This window comes from Urocitellus parryii, chromosome 14, assembly GCF_045843805.1.
Source record: "Urocitellus parryii isolate mUroPar1 chromosome 14, mUroPar1.hap1, whole genome shotgun sequence".
Lineage (NCBI taxonomy): Eukaryota > Metazoa > Chordata > Mammalia > Rodentia > Sciuridae > Urocitellus > Urocitellus parryii.
Window position 1 is genome coordinate 48,434,022 of NC_135544.1, and position 21,475 is coordinate 48,455,496.

At 46.4% G+C, this 21,475-nt stretch overlaps 1 pseudogene across 1 annotated transcript in view; it reads right to left on the reverse strand.

The window, feature by feature from the left end:
* Positions 1 to 4,205: 4,205 nt before the first annotated feature.
* The window catches only part of LOC144250068 (chromaffin granule amine transporter-like), a 100,720-nt pseudogene continuing 83,450 nt past the window's right edge, over positions 4,206 to 21,475 (reverse strand). Inside the window, exons 5-12 of the transcript XR_013342399.1 lie at positions 12,329 to 12,389; positions 12,151 to 12,246; positions 9,145 to 9,223; positions 8,201 to 8,252; positions 6,759 to 6,822; positions 6,398 to 6,517; positions 6,063 to 6,196; positions 4,206 to 4,824 (exon numbers count right to left, since the gene is read on the reverse strand). The product of XR_013342399.1 is annotated as a chromaffin granule amine transporter-like (transcript). The remainder of the gene's footprint in view (positions 4,825 to 6,062; positions 6,197 to 6,397; positions 6,518 to 6,758; positions 6,823 to 8,200; positions 8,253 to 9,144; positions 9,224 to 12,150; positions 12,247 to 12,328; positions 12,390 to 21,475) is intronic.

The following is a 21,475-nucleotide window of genomic DNA, read 5'->3' on the forward strand; positions in this document are numbered from 1 at the left end:
TGTCTGGGGTTATTTTACAGTTAACTTTTTAAAATATATGAGTACAGTCTAAAATAATGATTTAAAAGTATAGTAAATTGATAAGCCACTAACAGCTGTTCACAACGGTGTCCTGCGCTGGACATATTGCTCAGGCTCTACTTTTATATGACAGGCAGTTCAGGGTTGTCCACACCAGCACTGCCACATACGTGTGGGTGATTGCTGCTATAGGACCTTGGGATGGCCACAGTGTCACTGGGCACTAGGAATTTCTCAGCTCCATTAACATCTCACAGGTCCACTGTCATGTGTTCAATCCATCACCGATTGAACCCTCTTCCTACACTGCCTCCCACCCTCTGACTTCAGGGGGACATGCAATGACTTGGTTTGGAGGCCAAATCCAGACGCCTTGACCATTTCTCATACCTCCTCATTCTCCAGAAAAGCAAAAGGGAGCGAGAAGGGAGTGGGTGTGGGAGGAGCATGGGGAGGAGGAGGGGGAGGAGGAGGGGGGAGGATCATGAGGAGGAGGAGGGGGAGGAGGAGGGAGGGTGAAGGAACAGGCTTCATTTCTCTTGGTTTCCTGAGACAGGAACTCAGACCCTGCTTCCCAGGTGTGCGTCTGAGGTAAGGTAAGGTAAGGTGGGTGCTGACTTCCTAGGCTTGTCCTGGGCTCCTCACACAGGCCTTGCCCCTGGAGCTCACTGAAGGCCACCCCAAAATGAGCCACATGGATGCAGAGAAGGCCAGATCTACAGAAGGTGACGCCATAGCCCAGAGATGAGAGGACTTCTCCCGGGTCACACAGCCAGTTGGTGTCAGAGCTAGACCAGGACATGAGGACTGGGTCTGTTTGCTCCTGACTCAGCCCTCCAGCTCCCACCCTATGGCCTCCCACCATTCCTTTCTGAAGCCCCTCCCAAGGGAGCCACAATCAGCCTGCTCTCTTCTACTTGATCCCAAGAAAGCCTTTCTCCTGTGCCCGAGCTGGGGGAGAGCTCAGCAGGACCGAGTTGTCATGGCACAGGCCCTGGTGCAATGCCCACGAAGCTCAGCCTGCACCGGCAAGATGAACACCGGCAAGATGAACAAGTGCTGGGGACCCAGAGACCCTTGGCCATCTCATGCAAGGACATGCTAGGTAGGAGGGCTGCCCTTCTTCATGTGGACCTCAGAGAACCCACTCACTGGGCTGCCTCCAGGAACACAGCCAGTCTGCTTAGAACATTTGCTTTTTTCAGCTTGGGCTTTATCTTGGAATAATGAGCTCCACAAACAAGACAGCACAGCGGGAGGTGACATCCTCCAACATTCACCCTCTTCTCAGCTCACTTACATGCAGAAGTGCCAACCTGCAGAAGCGTTCTGGGACTCTGAGGCCGCCATGACTGCGCCTTCTGGAAGTGGTCAGCTACGTCCATCCCATCTCCCTGTGTGCCCCTCCCCATAGGAAATCTGGCTCCTCCCCATCCCTCTCCCAGCAGCCCACTCATCCTCCCACGTGTCTTCTCTGCATCTTTTCCAGCTATTCAGTTGCCACACGAGTGTGAGGTGCTGCAGCTTCCACAGCAGATGTAAACAGGCCCCACTGAAAAGACTCCGTCCTCTGGTTTGTGTCCAGTGTTTTCTGGCTTCTTGAAGTTCCACTGTCACCTTCACTGAAATACCAGCCTCTCCCTCAGAGCAAAGCCTGTCCAAGGAAGGGGGCGTGACCCTTGTCCTTGGAAAGACCCACAGAGCACTCCTAGGCAGATTCCCACCCTGCTGAGTTGTTTATCTACAAATAACCAGAGAGATCTGCTGCACCAGGTGTCCCTGACTCAGTCAGGCTAGGTGGGGACCCATAGCAACCCCCTAGCAGCCACCAATCAGCATGAGACAGGGAAACACCTGGGATGTCAGATGACCCTCCCAGTAGTTTATGGTGGTTGATAACATTTTGGGAAACATTTTGAAGTTCTGCACGTACTCCCCTCTGGCTTAAACCAATCAGTTCAAACGAATCCCCCTCTTGTACTGACCAATCACCCTTACCCAACTTGTTCCCGCCAGTGAATGTGCTAATCATGTTTTAGAGTTGTTTTATGATTTTCCTGCCATGTGTGATGATTTGCTAAGAGATGCTATGATGTATGTGGGGGTCCCTGCCTTCCCCAAAGAGTGTATAAAACTGCTGCAAACCCTGGGCCTCTCAGAGTCACCAGTTGCTGTGTGCACGCAGAGACGGAGCTAGCTGGCAATAAACACCTCTTTGCTGCTTACATCATTCATGGTCTCTGGTGGTCTTTTGGGGGTCCCGAATTCGAGCATAACACACTCCGTTGCAATTGGTACTTTCAAACCCATCACCCCGGAGGTAGGTTTATGGTGGCTGCACCTCCTCCCTGTCATGAGGGGACCTCTCTACCCGCCCCACAATGCAGACCATCTGATATGTTGCTCCACTTTTATAGAAAACTTCCTGTGGCTGATTCCCACCAGGCTTGGCATCTCCAATTTTAGGAGAACTTTGTGTGCCCTGTCAATGTGGGAAGTTTCCCTTGCATCCTCTTATTCATATTACTTATAAGACCATCAATAAAGGCTTATTTGCTTATTTATTTGTTTATTTATTTTGTGATGGGGATTTAATCCAGGGGCACTTGACCACTGAGCCATATCCCAACCACTTTTTATATTTTATTTATAAACAGGGTCTTGCTGAGTTGCTTAGGGCCTTGCTAAGTTGCTGAGGCTGGCTTTGAACTCTCAATCTTCCTGCCTCAGCCTCTCCAGCTGCTGGTATTATAGGCGTATGCCACTGACCCTGGCATAGAGACTAATTTTATATTTTCTCTTTTTTATACTCTTTCCTACATAGGCCCAATCTCTGGTCCTTATCCTACTTCTGATCCACACTTAAAAGGGGGTCTAACTTATTTTGTTGTGTTTGGGGTTGACTCTTGTCAAGAGACTCTTGACATACTCAAGAAATGGCATCCGTTGGTTTCCCCTTATCCTTATCTTTGTGGGGTTGCTCAAGCAATGTTAACTGGCAAGTCAGGGTGAGTTTCCCTTAAAAATCCCCCTTATTTTTTTGAACACATTAGTAATCTCTGTAACAAGCCCAACATTTATTATAAATCCCACCCACACAGATGTGGGCTGGCAGCAGTCCTGCGCAGCTAGTGCCCCTCCCCCGCCTCACTCCAGCTTTGCTTAGGAGCCTCAGTGGACGGTGGACGGTGGACACTCACCCAGCCTGCCTTGGTAGATACAGTTTATATGTTTGGAGGGTTTTCCACTTTTACCTTTGGGCTCCTTCACACTCTGAGACATATGGCATTCTTACTAAATGATGAAAGTCCACCTGGTTTTGCAAATCAGGGGGTCTAATTAAGGCCAAAGCCCTAGAAACATGTCCATCAATCAGGCATTTGTTGTTGCAGTGATAAGGGTTGATTGAGAAGCTCAGCACAAATGTGTTCTGGTGATTCAGGGTTCCTCCTGAACCCATCAAAGTCCTACGAGGGAATCAGAAGTCGGAGCCAGGTATCATCTTGTGAAGTCTGAAGGCCCTGTGTCATGTCATTCTTTCCCTCTCCTTACCCCTGGTGGACCTCTCCATCCTGACTCTGCTCCATCTCTCCCATTATCCCCCCACCCAGACCTGGAGCATCTGGGCCTCTTTGGACTTGAACCCAGGAATACTAACTTACACTATGGTTTTTAGACCATGTATTTCTTGTTTGTCCAAATAGCTGAGAAGCAACTTAGGATGGATGCCACGTCTCCCATCTCTTTGAAACTTCATCCCCCAATAACCACCTCAAAACGAGAGCCAAATGTTGTAATATTTATGGCACCTACTGCATTTGCCCACACACTCTCTTGCTACAAAACAGCCTCTGGTTGGCCGTGTCTGAATTAGGTAATCACTTATTCATGCACAGGTGTGGACAAGGCCTTACTCCTCATATGAGGAAATCCACATTGAGAGAGATTTCAAGGCAGTTTCTGTTCACTTCTTCCCATGAGATCTCGGTTCCTGTAGAATGTCTGATCTATCCTTTACCTACTTTTATTTCTAAGACTCTAAGAGGTTGAGGAAAGATAGGAATACACACAGGTGATTATGAGACTGTCAGCGACTGAAGCACAAGAGAAACTCTCTTCTCTCCATTCGATAAGAATAAAATAGGGAGCCCTCGTTAGTCACTGAGGATAAAGTCATTCTAGCAGTGTATAGGTTTAGCTACAGAAAAAACACTCCATTTATTAAAAAATAAGCAGCAGTACAATATTGAGGATAGCTTCTCAGCTCAGCACGGGGAGTGTATCCAGGAACAGAGGCCAAAACTCTTTTAATTTGTTGGGAATATGCCAGAGAAAACCAGAGAATAGATACAACAAGGCTTGTCAGTCACCCCTCTGGTTTCAGGAGCACACGGCTCGCTGCCACCCCCAGGAAATGAGTCATCCCTTCCCAGAGCTTCTCACAACTCAAGTTCAGTCAATCCCACGGATGCTCTGTCCTCCCACAAGAGCTGGACACCTGTGGCACTGAAGCCCAGAGAGAGAGTTATGCATGGCACCCAGGGGAGGGGAGGAAAGGAAACACCCAGGGGAGAGGAAAGGGAAGCCCCAGGAGCAGCACATCGCCATCAGGCTCCAGGGGCAAAGGCAGTTCCTGAAGCCCAAGCCTCCTGCATTCACCTGTGACAGGGCCCAGGGACACTTCTGCTGCTACTCCTCACTGTCAGGCTCCTCATCGCTGTTCTCCCCCAGGGGAAATTCCTTGGTGGGCTTCTGGGTTGCATAGGTCCAGGTCTCCATGGGACAGTCCTGGCTCAGAATAGCCTGTAGCAAGTGACAAGAGAAATGACTGCATATCTTTGAAGATCTCCCCTTTCCAGTTCCCCCAAGTCTAGTGCTGCTTAGGAAAGCCACCACACCCTCTGTCTGCTTCACCAAGTGCAGAGGCCTCCCAGGGTAGCCAGGCCCATCAACCGCAGTCAGGAAAAGCATCTGAGAGTCTTGTAACTGAATCCTAACGTCATTAATGCAAGATACAGCAGGAAATTGGCTGAAGTTGGCAGCACCCTCCAGCAAACCTTCCTGTTTACTTTTGTTAGCCTCCAAATGTATCCCCTCCCCCGCAGACCCTCAGGGCACTCATGCTGCCAGGAGAGGAAAGGACCTTATTGACTAAGATCATATGGTGTGGACCTTTCTGTACTTTAAAAGCAATGACTTGACAATGATAATGGCAGACTAAAATGAATGCATGTGCTGGGTAGAATTCTGCCCAATGAGGGCAGAGATAACATGGTAATTGTTATGGTCTGGATGTGAGGTGTACCCCCCCCCCCAAAGCTCCTGTGTGAGTCAATGCAAGAAGGTTCAGAGGAGAAGTGACTGGGTTGCAAGAGTCTTAACCCCATCAGTGAATTAGTCCCCTGATGGGGTTAACTGGGTGGTAACTGAAGGTGATAGGGTGTGGCTGGAGGAGTTGGATCCCTGGGGGCATGACTTTGAGGTATATATTTTGTTTCTGGTGAGTGGAGTCTCTCTCTCTGCTTCCTGATGACCACGTAAGCCACTTCCTGGTGCCATACTCCTCCGCCATAATGTCCTACCTCACCTTGAGCCCCAAGGAATGGAGCCAGCTGTCTAGGGACAGAGACCTCTGAAACTGTGAGCCCCCAGATGAACAATTTCCAAGTTTTTCTTGTCAGGTCTTTCAGTCACAGCAGTGAAAAAGGTGACTAAAACAGACATGGACATCTTGCTAGTAACTACCCTAACTACAGGATGCCCCCGAAGGTCCCCTGCTCCCAGCTTTTTGTGAGACTCTTTGTGAGTTTGCCATTTTCCGTTTTTTTACTTAAGATCTTTCTCGACAGCCAGATAGGAGGCTTAAGAGAAGGGACAAAGAAGGACACAAAGGAAAGATGGACATGAAGGAGGGACAAGAAAATGTGGCAAAGCGGAGAGATGATCAACAGAGGGAGGAAGGGGCAAGAGGTGGAATAGGACAGGAGAGACTTTAGGGAGAAACACGCGCGCTTTTTTTTGTTTTGTTCACAAAGCCTTACTAGCTTCTCCTCCTTGGCTGGGGGGCTCCGCAGGAAGTAGCAGAGCGGAGCATAGCTGATGTTGATGACCCCAATGATGACCATGAGCCAGGGGAAGCCGATGGCCCTCACGATGGCACCCCCGGTGGACAGGCCTGCAAAGAAGAACTCAAATTCATAAGAGTCACGGAGCCTTTCTCACCCGTGGGACGCTGTGCTGGGTGCACATCAGAGTATCAAACAGCCTCGCACCAGCTGGACAGCAGCCAGCTGGCTCCACCTCTAGTGCATGTGTGGGAGGAAAAGGAGAGGGGGACACCCACATCTGGGCGCTGCCCTCTCCCCCATCTACCCACCTATGGCAAAGCCCACACAAAAGGCCACGTCGGCGATGGCGTAGACACTCCCGTACACTGAGGTGTGGCGCAGGTCCACCAAGTGCCCCATGATGGGCATCAGAGAGGAATCCACCATGCCTGTGACAAACAGGACACTGTGGGTCAGCAACACCCCCAGTTTTTACATCCCCTCCTCTCCTCCTGCCCTAGTCCACCCTGGGCCTGTTGAGGAGGCCATGGTGGGAATTATGAACCCATCTCTGGGTCCCGGCAGCTCTTCTCCTGCTCCGTCTGCCTTTCCACCTACCTCCTCTGGTGAGACAAGGAGGAGGAGGAGGAGCAGCCACCAAAGCCAACATCAGGGGCATCTTGCACTTACCTATGGCAAAGCCAAGGCCTGCGTTGGGGCCAATGAGACCAAAAATACTGTGGGCCAGAGGAACCTGCAAGAGGAAGGAGGGGGACGTCATCAGCACCCCAGCCGGTTGGCGGGGAGGGTGCAAAGGGTCTTCACCTGAAATGCACTTATCAAGCGTGTGCTTGTGCCACGTGTGTTAGCTCCTCGTGAAGGAGAATTTTCACCTCCATTTTAAAGACACAAAAACGGGCCTGGTACCATTTGGTTACAGAACTAGTAAACAGCCATGATCAAGGTGGACCTCCGACTTGGCTCTTTAGACCATCCCAGTGGTCCTTTTCTGTTGAGGGACTGTCCCTCCTCATCCTTTGGCCTTCTCTACCCAAACACACACTCCTATCCTCATTCTCCACTGAACAGAGTTGCCTCTCTTTTCCATGACAGACCCATCCACAGGTGCTATTTAAGTATGTAACTAGGTGGCCCCTGGAGCAAGAAGAATCGAACAGCCCATGAGTGGAAGGAACAGGTGGCCTGGCTTGGGTACCACATCAGCAAGCTGGGAAAGTCACCCTCACCGCCCGCTCAGCACCCCTGAAATCCCTTCTTTCCCTTTTTGAAGGTTCCTGACACCTTCCCTGGGCACCCAAACCCACCATCCCAGCAACTCACCCTCCAAAGGCTTAGTGTATCATTTAGACATTTGCAGCTGGTAACATCCGTAGGGGTGACACCCCAAGAGGTGTTATATTTACCAAGAGTATTGGTTAAGATTCACGGGGGGCTCCCCACTTTACGAGGACCACCACCCGTGAGATGCTATCAGAATCCTCTTGGGACAGATGGGAATATGGAGCAGACAGAGGTGATGCAAGTAGCTCAAAGTCAGTTGGGCAGCGAGGTCGAGATGGAGCCTGAGCTCCTGCTCACCATCAGGACCACCAGCCCGTCCTGAGCACAGTTCTGTTTTCATCTCCCTCGAGCCCAGAGGCCAGTGTACTTATGATCTCCATTGGGGACAGGAGAAAATGTGGACTGAGAGCGCCTAACAGGAGCTACTGAATCTGAAAAAGCCCTTCTGCCTTCCATCATCTACCAAATATTCTGGTGCCAGAGTCTGAGGCACAGGCAATGGTTCCCTGTGACTTCTTCCGGGGGACCCGTCAGGGTGGGCTGAGTGCAGGAAGTCATGAAATGCACCGTTCAGCTGGCTCCAGATGTGGATACCGGCATGCTTCCCTTCGCTGGCTCTCTCCCAGAGCTGCGGCCTCCTGCTGCCCACTGCCCTGGCCTCCTTCCCGCCTCCCTTCAATGGCATGCCACTTCAGATGGTGGCATCGCCCCAGGGCTAACTCCTGCCTACTCAGAAACAGCTTTTTTGACAGCCTTTGCCAAACATTTTGAAGTTAATGGTCTTGAATTATCTGGCTCTCCCACCCACAAAAGGGCCTTGTTATACTTACACACAGCAAGCTGGCACCGACCACCACCATTCCCACCAGGGAACACAGCCACCTGGGAGGAAAGAGCCATCGGTCATCAAGGGTGCTCAGGGGAGGAGTCCCTGCCACCCGCCACCCCAGCCCTGCATACCGGCCAGCCCTACCCTCCCTAAACCCAGCAGCCCCTTGGGACATGAGAAGGCGGGTGCGTCTGTATATGACAGGGTCTGTCCTGGTCCTTTCCTTGCTGTGTCTCCTCCCTGGCTCAAACCCCTTTCCACAATAGAGGCCCGGGGGCATGCGGGGACCTGCTGACTCAGGAGGCCTCAGCAGGCAGCCCTGGTCTCCTGCTGTGTACCAGTTCACAGTGCCTCCTGCTCTTCGGTTTCATTTGGCCTTACAGATCCATCTCGAAAATCACTCATCTCCTCCTATCCTATTTTATTTGGTCTCAAACATTCATCTCAATAAATAAATAAAACACTAAAATATCAATTTCTTTTCATCTCTAATTTCCTAAGTCAGTGCTTCTGAATTGATTTCAAAAGCCTGAACTCCAAAGATCACTTAAAGCTGTAACTGTTTTTCCCCCGTAGTAGAGAAACAGAATTGGGGTTTCGACTTCTCCGCTCCCAATCCCATTCCCTGGGTGGCTTCTGAGGCTTCGCTGTAGAATTCCCTGGGGTTCCCTGGAGCACCTTTGGACAACCAATGCAATGGCCCAGCTGCCCAGTGGAGAGTAAGGGCTCCCTGTGTCCCTCTGTGAGAGCTCAGGACCGCCCTCTCTCCAGGTTGCCCCCACTGCCACCCATCCCCCACCCTCCCCTGGTAGTTTTTATTGCTCTGTGCTTATCCTAATTTTCAATCTCAGAGAAGCAATTCCTCCTCCCAAGCACAGGGACAGCCTCAGGGGTCTCTCCCATCTCACATTCCTATCACTCTTCCCAGATCCCCGGGCTACATACCGACCCATCTTGTTGGCCAACACACCAAAGAGGTTGGTGCCCATGAGGTAGGACACGCTGGCAGGCAAGAAAGCTAGACCTGCAGAAGGACACAGAGCCTCACCTTGGAATGTGCTCAATTCATCGAAAACATCTTCTATCCTACAAGACACCGACGTCCCCCCTGGTGCCTTCCAGGATTCCCAGACCACTTTGTTTTATGGATGGAGATCCACATATAAACCCAGAGTAGAAGTTGTAGAACCCACATTGCTGTCCTCCTCATGAGCAGGGCTTCCTGTTTGATGATACTTGCTCCTGCATGGGCTCCTGCCATCTGCCATGGAACCCCTGGAGAGCCAGCACCATGCTGTTCAGACTCAGCTTCCAAAACTGTGAGCTAAATAAGTCTCTAGTCTATGAAGTCAGCCTCAGGCAGTGTGTCACAGTAACAAAAAAATTCACTAATACAGAAGATAATAAATCTTACTGGACCGGCTGGTTTTGAAGCATAAAGGAGATATTTAAGGGAGATTAAGCACTTTACACAGTGCCTGGAATGGACGAAGTGCCTTATGAGCACCAGCCTTGATTATTATCAAAAAGTCCGTGACAGGGTCAGGACCTAATCCATGCTTCTCGCTCCAATGCTGGATGTTCGCATTCTCCCACCCTACCCATGTGGCAGCAAAGATGACTCTGGTGTAAGGGTCTGCTTAGAATCAGCAGTGTGAGTTTCCTTGAGTTCCACCAACCCTCTCTGCACGTGGGCCTGGAGGAAACGCACACAGCCCAGGAGAACACATTCATTACAGCTAAACCCAAAGTCAACAATCCACCAGGTCCTAGCCGACAGCTTGTTTGCTTTTTTTTTTGTTTTCCAGTGGTACTAGGTACTGAACCCAGGGGCACTCTACCACTGAACTACAGCCCAACCCAGCTGCTTGTTTGCTTTTAATATTCTCTTCTGTGGAGTAGCAGTGAAGCACACCTTAGTGTATTTGCTTACTCTATCTGCACAGAGTGGCAATCTCTTTAAACTGTGCCTCTGTGTTTATATTTAATTGCCTTAAAAAAGTTTAGAGGTTATAACTACTCAACTGTTTATCTGATTGTTGAAACAGGCACTTCTGGGAAGCTCTCTGGCCTAGAAATAACCACTTGGCATCATTGTAGATGGTGTGAAATCTGCTAAATGAGATTTTTCCCAATCTATGGGGGTTGCTTATTAGGACCGGCCATATCTCGCTTTGAGTTGCAGACGAAGTGCCTATCAACACAAGCTTTTCACAGCGTGCCTTCAAGGGATAGCAGATTACACACAGCTGTGACTATCAAGATGGTTTCAACCAAACAATGATGAAAATAATAGCAGTTATTATTGACTGAGTATATTCCATGTTCCATAAAGTGTACCTATCCTTAAAATGATTACACACCTCAAAACAACTCTAAAAATTATTTCCACCTTTGCAAACGAGAAAAGCAGAGATCAAAGGGTTGAAATAACTTACCCAACATGAAATTAATAAGTGGTTAGATCAGAATTCAAACCCAAGTGGACATGTTTCTAAAGCCTGTGTTATTTCCTGCACTTGGGGACAGTTGCTAGCACCCAATGGATCCCAAGGCAAAGACTGTGTCACATCATGGTCAACAAAGTTGTCCCCTTTGCTCCTCCCAGAAACCTGGAGAGCTGTTCTTCATGTAGAACAGAGGTTTTGGAAGTGTGATCACTGAACAGTTCACTAGGAGCACAGACTCGTTTTTCCTGACCTGCTGGCCAGCACCCAGCAAGCACTCCAGGTACCTCCAATGTCATCATTGGAGAACTTTGAAGTGAGACTTTACAGATGCAGAGAGCACTAGGAAAAGCTGTGGGAGATGCTGGTAAATGGTGACTGAGTCACTGGTAACTGAGACTGGTAAATGGGTTGCTGAGGAAGGACTTCCTCATGCTGTAGTTGCTCATGGGTACCAGTAGCCTAAGTGGCCAGACCCTAAGCCTAGGGGGGGCATTATCTGCACTGAACACTGACTAACTCAATTAATTGTCATGGTCAGAAGCAGTTTCAGCCCAGAAAAATTCAATTTGGCCTAGGAGTGCAGCTGGGAACCCTGCTTAGAACTGTCCCCTTAAAAATTAGATTTAGTGCTTTCTGTTGCATGTTGAGCTATATCAGGCTTTTATCAGCTTCCCCTCGGGCCCCAGAAGCCTCTCTTCCCTGCAGTGACTGAGTCATCTGCACGTAGCAGTCTCTGTCCCCTTTCCTCAGGCTTTCCAGAAAGGGCTGGAGCCTTAGAGCTGAGTCACAGAGTCTGGCCCCAGAGCTTTCCACGGGGATCCAGAGCTGAGTACCTTCCCCAGGGGACAGCTATAGGGCATCCTTCTTGAGCATCATTTTAGAGATGGAAAAAAAAATCAGCAAAGAGAGATGGGGAGTGGAAGAGAGGAAGTGTGGGTGGACGTGGTATCATGTGTTGTGTACAGGATAAGACAGCCCCACACCTGTCATTTATTCCTACAGTCGGTGTGGATGGCAGTGGTGGTGCATATTAAAATTGCACATGGGACAAAGCATTTCTACACCTGAATCACTTATTCCTCCAATTCCCTCTAAACTAGATAGTTACTTTCACTTTCAACTAGAGAGTTATTTGACACTTCAGAGGTGAAAAAGGGGGTTTGCACAGTTTATACAGCTAATCAATGGAGGTGAAACAAAAACCTAAGTCTTTGGACTTCATTAATATTTATTCATTCCAGCCCAGAGCTAAGTATGTGGTCTCTCAAGAGTCTCCTTGATCCCTTCCCCCATGTCCTTTCTTAGGCTACTTTTCTGAAGAATTTTCCACCCACTGAGGCCGATTCGTGGATGTGGACATGGAAGGTAATTCTGTGAAGGAAGCTCATTGTCCCCCTGAGATGTTAATAACCTGGACTTGATGATGCCTTTTGGTTTCCTGTGGAAGGGCCCACAGCACTCACCTTCTGCCCAAGCCCAAGGCAGGGACCAGGTCTCTTACCTAACTGCCACTCGGGGGAGCACATGGTCTGCATCATCCAGATGGGCAGGGTGGGCTCCAGCATGGCCACGCCCATGTTGGCAAAGCAGATGGAACCTGGCAAGGCAGGCGGTTCTGTGGGCCACTGTGCCCGAAGCCCAAACCCTCCCGGCTCGGAGGGAAGCCATTGCCGCCTTACCTGCAGCCACCAGGATATAAGGGTCCTAGAGAAGCATAAGCAGTGGGGTCCCTTTGGCACTCTGAGGACAAGGACGACAGGAACTTCCATTTGTACAGTGTTTACCTCCCTCTTATTCTCACAGAAGCTGAGAATGTGCACACAGGACCTCAGAGACCATCTATCTCGACCCCTTCACTGTGGAGACCTGGAGACCCAAGTCCAGGGAGAGAAAGCGACCTGCCCAATGTCACACCGTGAGCTGGAGGCAGAGCCTGTACTGTCCCACGTGCAGGGCGGGGCCTGATGGGAGTCACAGGGAGTGGGGCAGCACACTCTAGATGTGACCCCTGCCTCCAGATGACTGTCAGGCAGGCCAGGGTCAGTGGTGGCAGGGTCGGGGTTAGACCACAGGGGTTCCAGGGCTTTTCCACTGGATCCCCCTGGCACCAATGTTTGCCCAGAACCACAGGCAGAGTGCTTCATCCCACTCTGCATAAAAACACTACTTTGGGGGACTGGAGGTATAGCTCAGTTGGTTGAGTGCTGGCCTAACATGCACAAGGCCCTGGGTTCGATCCCCAGCACCACCAAAAGCAAAACAAAACAAACCAAAAACACTATCTTGACTCCTCCAGCTGTCTGAATTATTCCTTTCCACCATTTTGAGCCACACTGGACTAGGAGCCTAAACCCTGGGGTTAAAACACCAGCCCAAATGATCAGTTCTATCTTCCCTTTCCCTCAAGATGTACCTTGTCCCGGCCACACTTGGCCACCCCACTCTCCTTCCATGCATCCCAGCTGCCCGCCACCATCACTGCTGTCTTTGCTTCAACTACCTGGTTTCTCAGTTCCAGGGTTCTTCGTCCTACCCACTCTTCAAAGTCAAGCTCAACTGGCTCCTCCTTTCCCACCTTGTCCTCTGACTCAGCAGCTGAAACTTCTCCCTTTTTCAAGCTTCCTGAGCATTCTGTCCTAATCTCCTATGGTGCATACTGTAGTCAATCTTGTAAGAGATCTGAGAGTTTTGATATGATATACACAATGCAAATTAAATATAGAGACCCTAAAGTAAAAAGAGCATGTCCTCATCCCGAACATAGTTCAAAGAAACTGATGTAAATCATAAAAATACACATAAAGAAGTCTAATACACTCTTTTTTTGCAAACACCCCATTTCTAGGAATTTAGAGATCACTGCCAACTTTCTAAAATGCATGCATATAAGGTTATTCATTGTAGCATCATCTGTAACTGCAAAGTACTGAAACCTACATAAATGTTCCAAAAAGAAACAGAATACACAGAGTGGTGGACCATACAGCTTCAGAAGCAATGCAGAACTCTATGTACAGATGAGGAGTGGTTTTCAGAATACATTGTTAAGTGTGAAAGAGAAAGGAGAATGCAAAGACTATAGAGTACGATAACTTTTGTGTAAGAAAAATTGGAGATATGAGAGAACACATGTGAACTATTTATTTTTGGGAAAAATGCAAAATGCATAGGAAAGATAAACTGAAAAACCAAGTGATTGCTCATGAGCAACAGGGTTAAAGAAGGGGAAGGGTAGAAAGCTCATGGAGATTGATAATACCTTTTTGAATCATTTTGACTTTTAGATGATATGTTCTTTACATTCAAAATATGAAATTGTGTTCATGTTATGGATGGAATTGTACCCTCCACCAACTCACAGGTTGAGCACAATTCCTTAATGTCCTATTCTAACATGAGGACTTGGGGGAAATAATTAAAACTAAATGAGGTTTACATGAGTGGAGTGCTGATCTGATAGGAGAAGTATCTGTGTAAGAAGAGGAAGGGACACCAGTGATCTCTGTCTCTGTGCACAGACATCAAAGAAAGACCATGTGGGGTCACAGTGAGAGAAGGTGGCCACCTGCAAGCCAGGAAGAGAGCCCTCACCAGAAACCAACACATTGATCCACACGTTGATCTTGGACTTTAGCCTCCAGAGCTCCAGAGAGAGACTAAATGTCTGTTGTTTAAGACACTGAGCCCATAGCATTTGTCATGGGCAACTCAAGTAAACTAAAAAATTCACAAGAATGGAAAAAAAAAAAAAACTAAAATCAAATGCAAAGAAAAACAAGTGGACACAACTGAATTTGAAGTGCACCATGCGTCATATAATCACACTAAGGGAGAAAAACTAACATGAAAATTACTAATTGCAGAACTTTGGTCATATTCCCCACATCCAAGGAGAAAGAACTGAATGCTATCTTGAATGCTTTCTAGCAAGCTTGCTTTTGGGTGTACGGGTGTACAAACTACAAGCATTGTAGGACTGCATAAAAAGTAAATGTCTGGACTTGGCGGTGGGGGGCACCAGGATTCTCTCTATGGAAAAGATTCAGGAAAGCAGTAAAAAGTGGAGTTTGGACTGGAGGCAGAGGTCTCAGTATGAACTCCTGTGGATATACCGGCTCTGTTACTGAGATGGCATTAAAACAAGGACACCCCCATAGCAGTGGGACAACAAGTGCCCATGTTTTGGTTTCTAAACACCATCCGCCATTGAAAGGAACCTGAGATTCCTGGAGAAATAGTTGATCCCAGGGCTAGGGAGCGGGGTAGGTACAAGATGACGTGACATATGTTTGTATCACAAAGCAAAAAATTACTCAAAAAAAGTCTGTGAGCGTGTTAAAATGACTTTGAAGCCAGTTTGAAAGTGTCTATACTTGCTAAATCTATAACAATTTGACCATCAAAATAAACAGAGATGGTTATGAACTTCAAGCTACTGAATAAAATAAAAATCCATGAGTTCAAACTGAAAATAAGCTTTTATAGACTTTCATGAGTTGAAAACTAGTTGTATTTCTAATAGGGTGGAGCTCAGTAATCACTATGTTGCCATCAAGAAAGCCCGGCAGATGTTTGCCCAGTGGAATGAAAGAAAAGAAAAAAAAAAAAAAAACCAGAATTGAGAACATCATCCAGGCAAATCACTAGGCAACTGATTCTAGTTCGAGGTAGACAATTAATCTGTTGAAGAATCTACTTTCACAGTTTGTACATAACATTTATGGACTATTATTTTAAATTCTATTTTAAAAATATTTATTATTTAGCCTTTAGTGGACACAACATCTTTATTTTATTTATTTATTTTTTTTATGTAGTGCTGAGGATCAAACCCCATGCCTCACGCATGCTAGGTGAACGAGCTACTACTTGAGCCATAGACCCAACACTCTCTTAAATTCTTATTTCCACCTTGCTTCTTTATGATAATGAGAATTCAAATTTATGGGTAATATAGCATTCACTGAACAACTTCTCAGTCCAAATCAATCCTTCTACTACTGTATTGTCACTGGAGTCTTATGTTAACCTTCCTACAAACGTGTGCGGAACATTTCATTGATTATGCCAATTCTTAAAGATACAAATGTGCCGAGCCCTAATATCCAGAGTACACAAAGAACTCAAAAAGTAAACATTAAGAAAACAAACAACCCAATCAACAAATGGGCCAAGGACCTGAACAGACACTTCTCAGAGAAGGATGCACAATTAATCAAAAAATACACGGAAAAAATGCTCACCGTCTCTAGCAATCAGAGAAATGCAAATTAAAACCACTCTAAGATACCAAATCAGTCCAGTAAGAATGGCAGCCATTAGGAAGTCAAACAACAACAAGTGCTGGCAAGGATGTGGGGGAAAAGGTACACTTGTACAATGCTGGTGCGACTGCAAATTGGTGCAGCCAATTTGGAAAGCATTATGGAGATTCCTGGGAAAGCTGGGAATGGAACCACCATTCGACCCAGCTATTCCCCTTCTCGGACTATTCCCAAAGACCTAAAAAGAGCATGCTATAGGGATACAGCTACATCAAGGTTCACAGCAGCACAATTCACAATAGCTAGAATGTGGAACCAACCTAGATGCCAGTCAATAGATGAATGGATAAGAAAATGTGGCATTTGTACACAATGGAATATTACTCAGCACTAAAAAATAACAAAACCATGGCATTTGCAGGGAAATGGATGGCATTAGAGGAGATTATGCTAAGTGAAGTTAGCCAATCCCTAGGAAAGAAATGCTGAATGTCTTCTTTCATATAAGGAGGGGGACTCAAAACAGAGCAGGCTGGAAGAGCATGAAAAGAAGACTACCAATTAGAAGGGACAAGAGGTGGGAGGGAATGGGAGAGAGAAGGGGAATTTCATGGAAATGGAAGGATACCCTCATTGTTACACACAATTACATAGAAGAGGATGTGAGGGGAAAGGGGGAAAAAAAGGAGAGAAATGAATTACAGTAGCTGGGGTAGAGAGAGATTATGGGAGGGGAGGGGACAGAAGGGGGGATAGGGAGGGAATAGGAAAGGCAGCAGAATATAACAGACACTAGTATGGCAGTATGTATAAACCTGCACGTACAGCCAATGTGATCCTGCAAACTGTACACGTGGTAAAAATAAGAATTCATACCCCACTTGAATCAAATGTATGAAATATGATATGTCAAGATCATTGTAATTTTTTTTTAAGCAACCAATAAAAATTTAAAAAAAGAAACGAGACAAGGCCCATATTAAAGAGATTTAAAAATTCTACTGAAATCTATAAGAAAATGTTTGAATGAATCATGAGGTATTAAAAGAAGTACAAACTTAATATCTTGCACAGAATTTATCACCCTATGTTTATAGACTCAAAAAGCTTTCCTTACTTTAACCTTCAACTGTGTTTTAACAAAGCCACATTATTAAGGGCTCTCTACTTCTGGCTTTATTCTTTCTTTCTTACTTAGTCTTTTCCCCCATATGAGATCCTCACCACCACAGTCGTCAATGGCTGACCTTGCATTATAATTCAAGGATCACTCTATGTAACAGCTTCTCCATTGACTGACTGTATTCAATTGCACTTCATAGCAGGAAATGTATATAACACAGCTTTATGTTGTTCACAATATCTACCACAATACCTTGTACTTTTTGGGCACTGAATATATGGATAAGGATACACTTACGAATACTGGATCCTTTTTGTCACATGTGCTCGCGAATGAGCCAGGGTTTTCCCTCCATATCCCCCATAGTTTCCAGGAATATTCCAAACATATTGAGAAGAAGAGAAATGCTTTTATTTGGATGGTCAGTTTCGAATACACTAGGTAGGTATCTCTCTCAGATAGAAATACAAAATGACAAACAGCTGTGGTCAGAGTGAACCATGCTAGAAGACCGAATCTGAGTGATCAGAAATGCCTTTCAGCAGGAGGAGCAACAACCACTGGAACCAGATTCAAGCCAAATGGGATAGGTCTTACACTGAAAAAGGATCATTATTTGTGATTTAAAACAATAAACAAACACAGAACACCTAAAGAGAAGGAGGCACCCTGCTATAATTTGGATCTGGAATGTTGCCCAAAGGTCATGTGTTGAAAGCTTGGACCCCAATCCACCAGCATTCAGAACGGACTCTACAGAAAGGTGAATTGAATCCTGAGCTCTAACCTCGTCTGTGGATCAATCCACCGATGGGTTCATGATTGGACAGGACTATCGGGAGTTGGTCAAAACTGTGGGCGGTAGGGCCTAGTTGGAGGGTAGGCCACTGGAGTTGATTCCCTGGAAGGGTACATCATATTCCTCAGTCCTCTCTTCCCCTCACCATTTCCCTGATCTCCATGAGTTGAGAAGCTCTGTTTTGAAGCCAGGCTCTCTGCCATGGTAATCTGCCTCACTTCAGGCCACAGCAATGGAGCCTGAAATTGAACCAAAATAAATATTTACTCATTTAATTTTCTCAGGTATGTTGTCAAAGTGATGAAAAAGTCTTCTAACACACACACACACACACACACACACACACAGGAGGAATGGTCTAAAGGGAGAAAAGGACACTTGGTATTGTTGATGCCTTCTTCAACAGTAGACACAGCTGGGGTACAGCGTGGATTCTCACTTCAGCAGATGCTAAAAGGGGCTTAAATTTTTATTTTAGTCTTTTATGAGGAGACATTGACTAACACAGGCCTGACTTCTCTCTCAGATTTGGAGACGAATAAGAAGGACCAAGAAGATTTCCTTTTCTAGCACAGGACACAAATGCAGTCACTAGTTTCTGATACCAATCTGAGTAATTATGTCTACTTGCTCTATCTTGAAGGCAAGAGACATTATGAGGTGATTCATATGATCCTTAGAATCTATTTAACCATTAATTTTCCAAAAATTCTTCCTTTTTTAAAATTTTATTTCTGCCACCTTGGGGTTTTGTTTCCTGAACAGACATATAGAAAGAACAGCTCAAGGAAAAGAGTCTCCTGAATATGGGCTCTGGGAAGAGAGTAATGGGAGCAAACCCAAACCCCTTCTAAAGGGTAATAAGGAAAATGATCCTAAAGGAAACAAAAAGGCAAATATGAACAAAGTGGCAGCAGGCTCCATTTGTTGGCCACTTTCTCTGCACCAGCCATCAGGTGAGAACTACACACACTATGTTCTCATTTACTGTTCAACTCATGCTTGTGAGAGAGGTTTCATAAATGCATTCTGTCAGTTTAGCTCCAAAATTGCTTTGGTCCCAACTGGTCTGTCTGTTACAGCCCACGTGCTTCCTCTCTTTGCTTTGTCCCCAACTCTACAAAACTGCCTCCTCATTAACTTGTTGGAATTTAAACACCTTGGAAAGCAGGGCCTTATCTTAACTCCTTCTGATCCTTAGAGGTATGGGAATTACATTTAGGATTGTTACTCCATAGTAGAAAATTTCTCAACTTTCTATTTCGCTCTGTACTCTTGAAACCTGGATTATATTTGGCACTGATAAACAACCATAGGTGAAGTGAACATCAACCTATTGGCTCTAAAACAAATTTTTCTTAAGTGAAATTTAAGCGGAATTTTTGAGCACTTAAATAAACTTCAATCAGAATCAACAAGGACCAAATAATATTAAAATGAACTCGAAAATTTATAGATTAACAGCAAAAGTTTACTTTTGGAAAGGGTAAAGATGGTTCTTTAGTGAAATTTAATCCGTATTATAATTTGAATTCTGAGACTGATTAAGACTCTGTGATGGTTAATTTTATATGTTAACTCGTCTGGGCTACGATGCCCAGATACTTGGCCAACTTTTATTCTGGGTGTGTCTGTGCTGGTGTTATGGGGTGAGATTTACTTTTGAATCGGGGACTTTTAGTTAAATAGATTCCATTCTCTAATGTGGAGCGAGACCTCACCTCGTCAACTGAATGCAACTGAATGGGACAAAGAGCCCACCTCTCCCAGACAAGAGGGAACTGTCCAGTGAACTACCTTTGGATTTCATCTACAACATTGATTCTTCCTGGCTCCACAGCACACTGCCTTGGGACTCAAACTGGGACACTTTCCTGGGTCTCTAGCTCCTCCCAGCCAACCCTGCCCAATCCTGTGAGCCAATAGCTGACAGGCAAGTGCAGGGAAGAAGCAGAGGCCCTGCAGGGGGTGAGTGTGCTACTGGATGCCAGTCCCTGGTCAAAGCGCAGGACAGGCTTCTGAGTTTACAGGCAGGAAGGGATGATTAGTGTTGGTGGAGCCCCAGGAACCCCGCGCTCTGAGGAATTCTGAGCGCTTGGGTCATAATCGACCCCGGCAACGCCGGAGGACGTTCGGGGCAGAGAAGTGGATGGTGATGGACGCGCTTCTCAGAGCTGGTCCGATGGATCACTGAAGTGGCCACGATGTGGTCCTGGTTTGGAGGCCTGGGCTCAGGCTTGGGCCACTTCTTGGGTCAGGTGGGGAGCAGCTTGGCTTTCCTCACCGGCCAGAGCTCCACCTTCAACAGGGAGATGCTTCTGGATGACTTAGGAGACCCAGAAGCAGCTTTACATCATGGTGGGAGAAAGGAAATGGAAACTACTGATTCCACACTAAGATGTGAGAATGAAGGACCGAAAAAGTGCTGTACTGACCTGGAAGAAAAGCATGAAGCATCAGAGCTACAAATAAACCATCAGTCTGTAAGTTCCCAAAATCAACTGCCACAGAAAGAGGTAGAGATCAGCCATCCTAAAGCAGGACAGATTGTACTGCAAGATCAAATGTTCCAACTACAGGCAGCTGCTCAATCAGTACGCTCGGGAGCTTGTGGTGTACCAACAACAACTGCACCGGCTCCGCTCGGTTCCCTGGTCGGTAGTCATTTTTCAGCCTTTCGTGATGATGACACGGACTTTAGTGACATAATTTTATCACAACAAGAAACAAACAGATTACCAACTGAAGTTGCAAAACATGAATCTGAAGTTGGCCACTCGAGGCAGATTGCTGAGGCTCAGGGAACGCACCATTCTGACTCAAGTGAAATCTGCAAAGTACTAAATACTATCAAGACTCTTCAACCAAACCAAAGTCCAGACATATATGATCATCAGCATGAAATTTCAGTTTGGGAGCAGAGTTCTACTGTGGCAGAAAAGGGGAGAACCCTTCCTCAGCATTCAGCAGTGGAAGAAGTGTTCAGGCTTCAACGAGCCCTGGCTGATGCGGAGAAGGAAATCGTGAGACTAAATGGTTTAAACCAGGATAACCGTCTTGCTGAAGACAATCTGAAACTTGAAATGCACGTTGAAGCTCTAGAAAAAGAGAAGTCATCATTGAGTCAAGAAAAAGAGGAACTTCAGATGTCACTGTCAAAACTGAGCCGTGACTATCAAGTCATGAAAAACAAAGCTTCAACGGACATGAATTTGAATGTACAATTACTAGACTTAAAACTTCACTTGAAGGCAAAGGAGGAAGAACTGAATCAGACTATCAATGAAAAGAAAATGCTGATAGCTGAGTTAGAAGAACTGGATCATCGGAATCGGGAAGCTACAGAGCACATGATTTTGATACAAGATGAGCTATCAAAACAACAAAATGAAGGAGACCTTGTCATCAAGAAGTTGGAACAAGATCTAGATGATGAAAAAAAGAGAGTTCATCAACTTGAGGATGAGCAGATGAACATATCCCAAGAGCTGCATGTGCAGAAGGAGAAGTTAACTGAGAATGCACGGAGCCTCAGTGATTTGCATTTAACTAAGCAGAAGCTTGAAGGTAAAGTAGAAGATTTAGTAGATCAGCTAAATCAGTCACAAAAAAATAGTTCAAACGTCCAGCAGGAAAACCT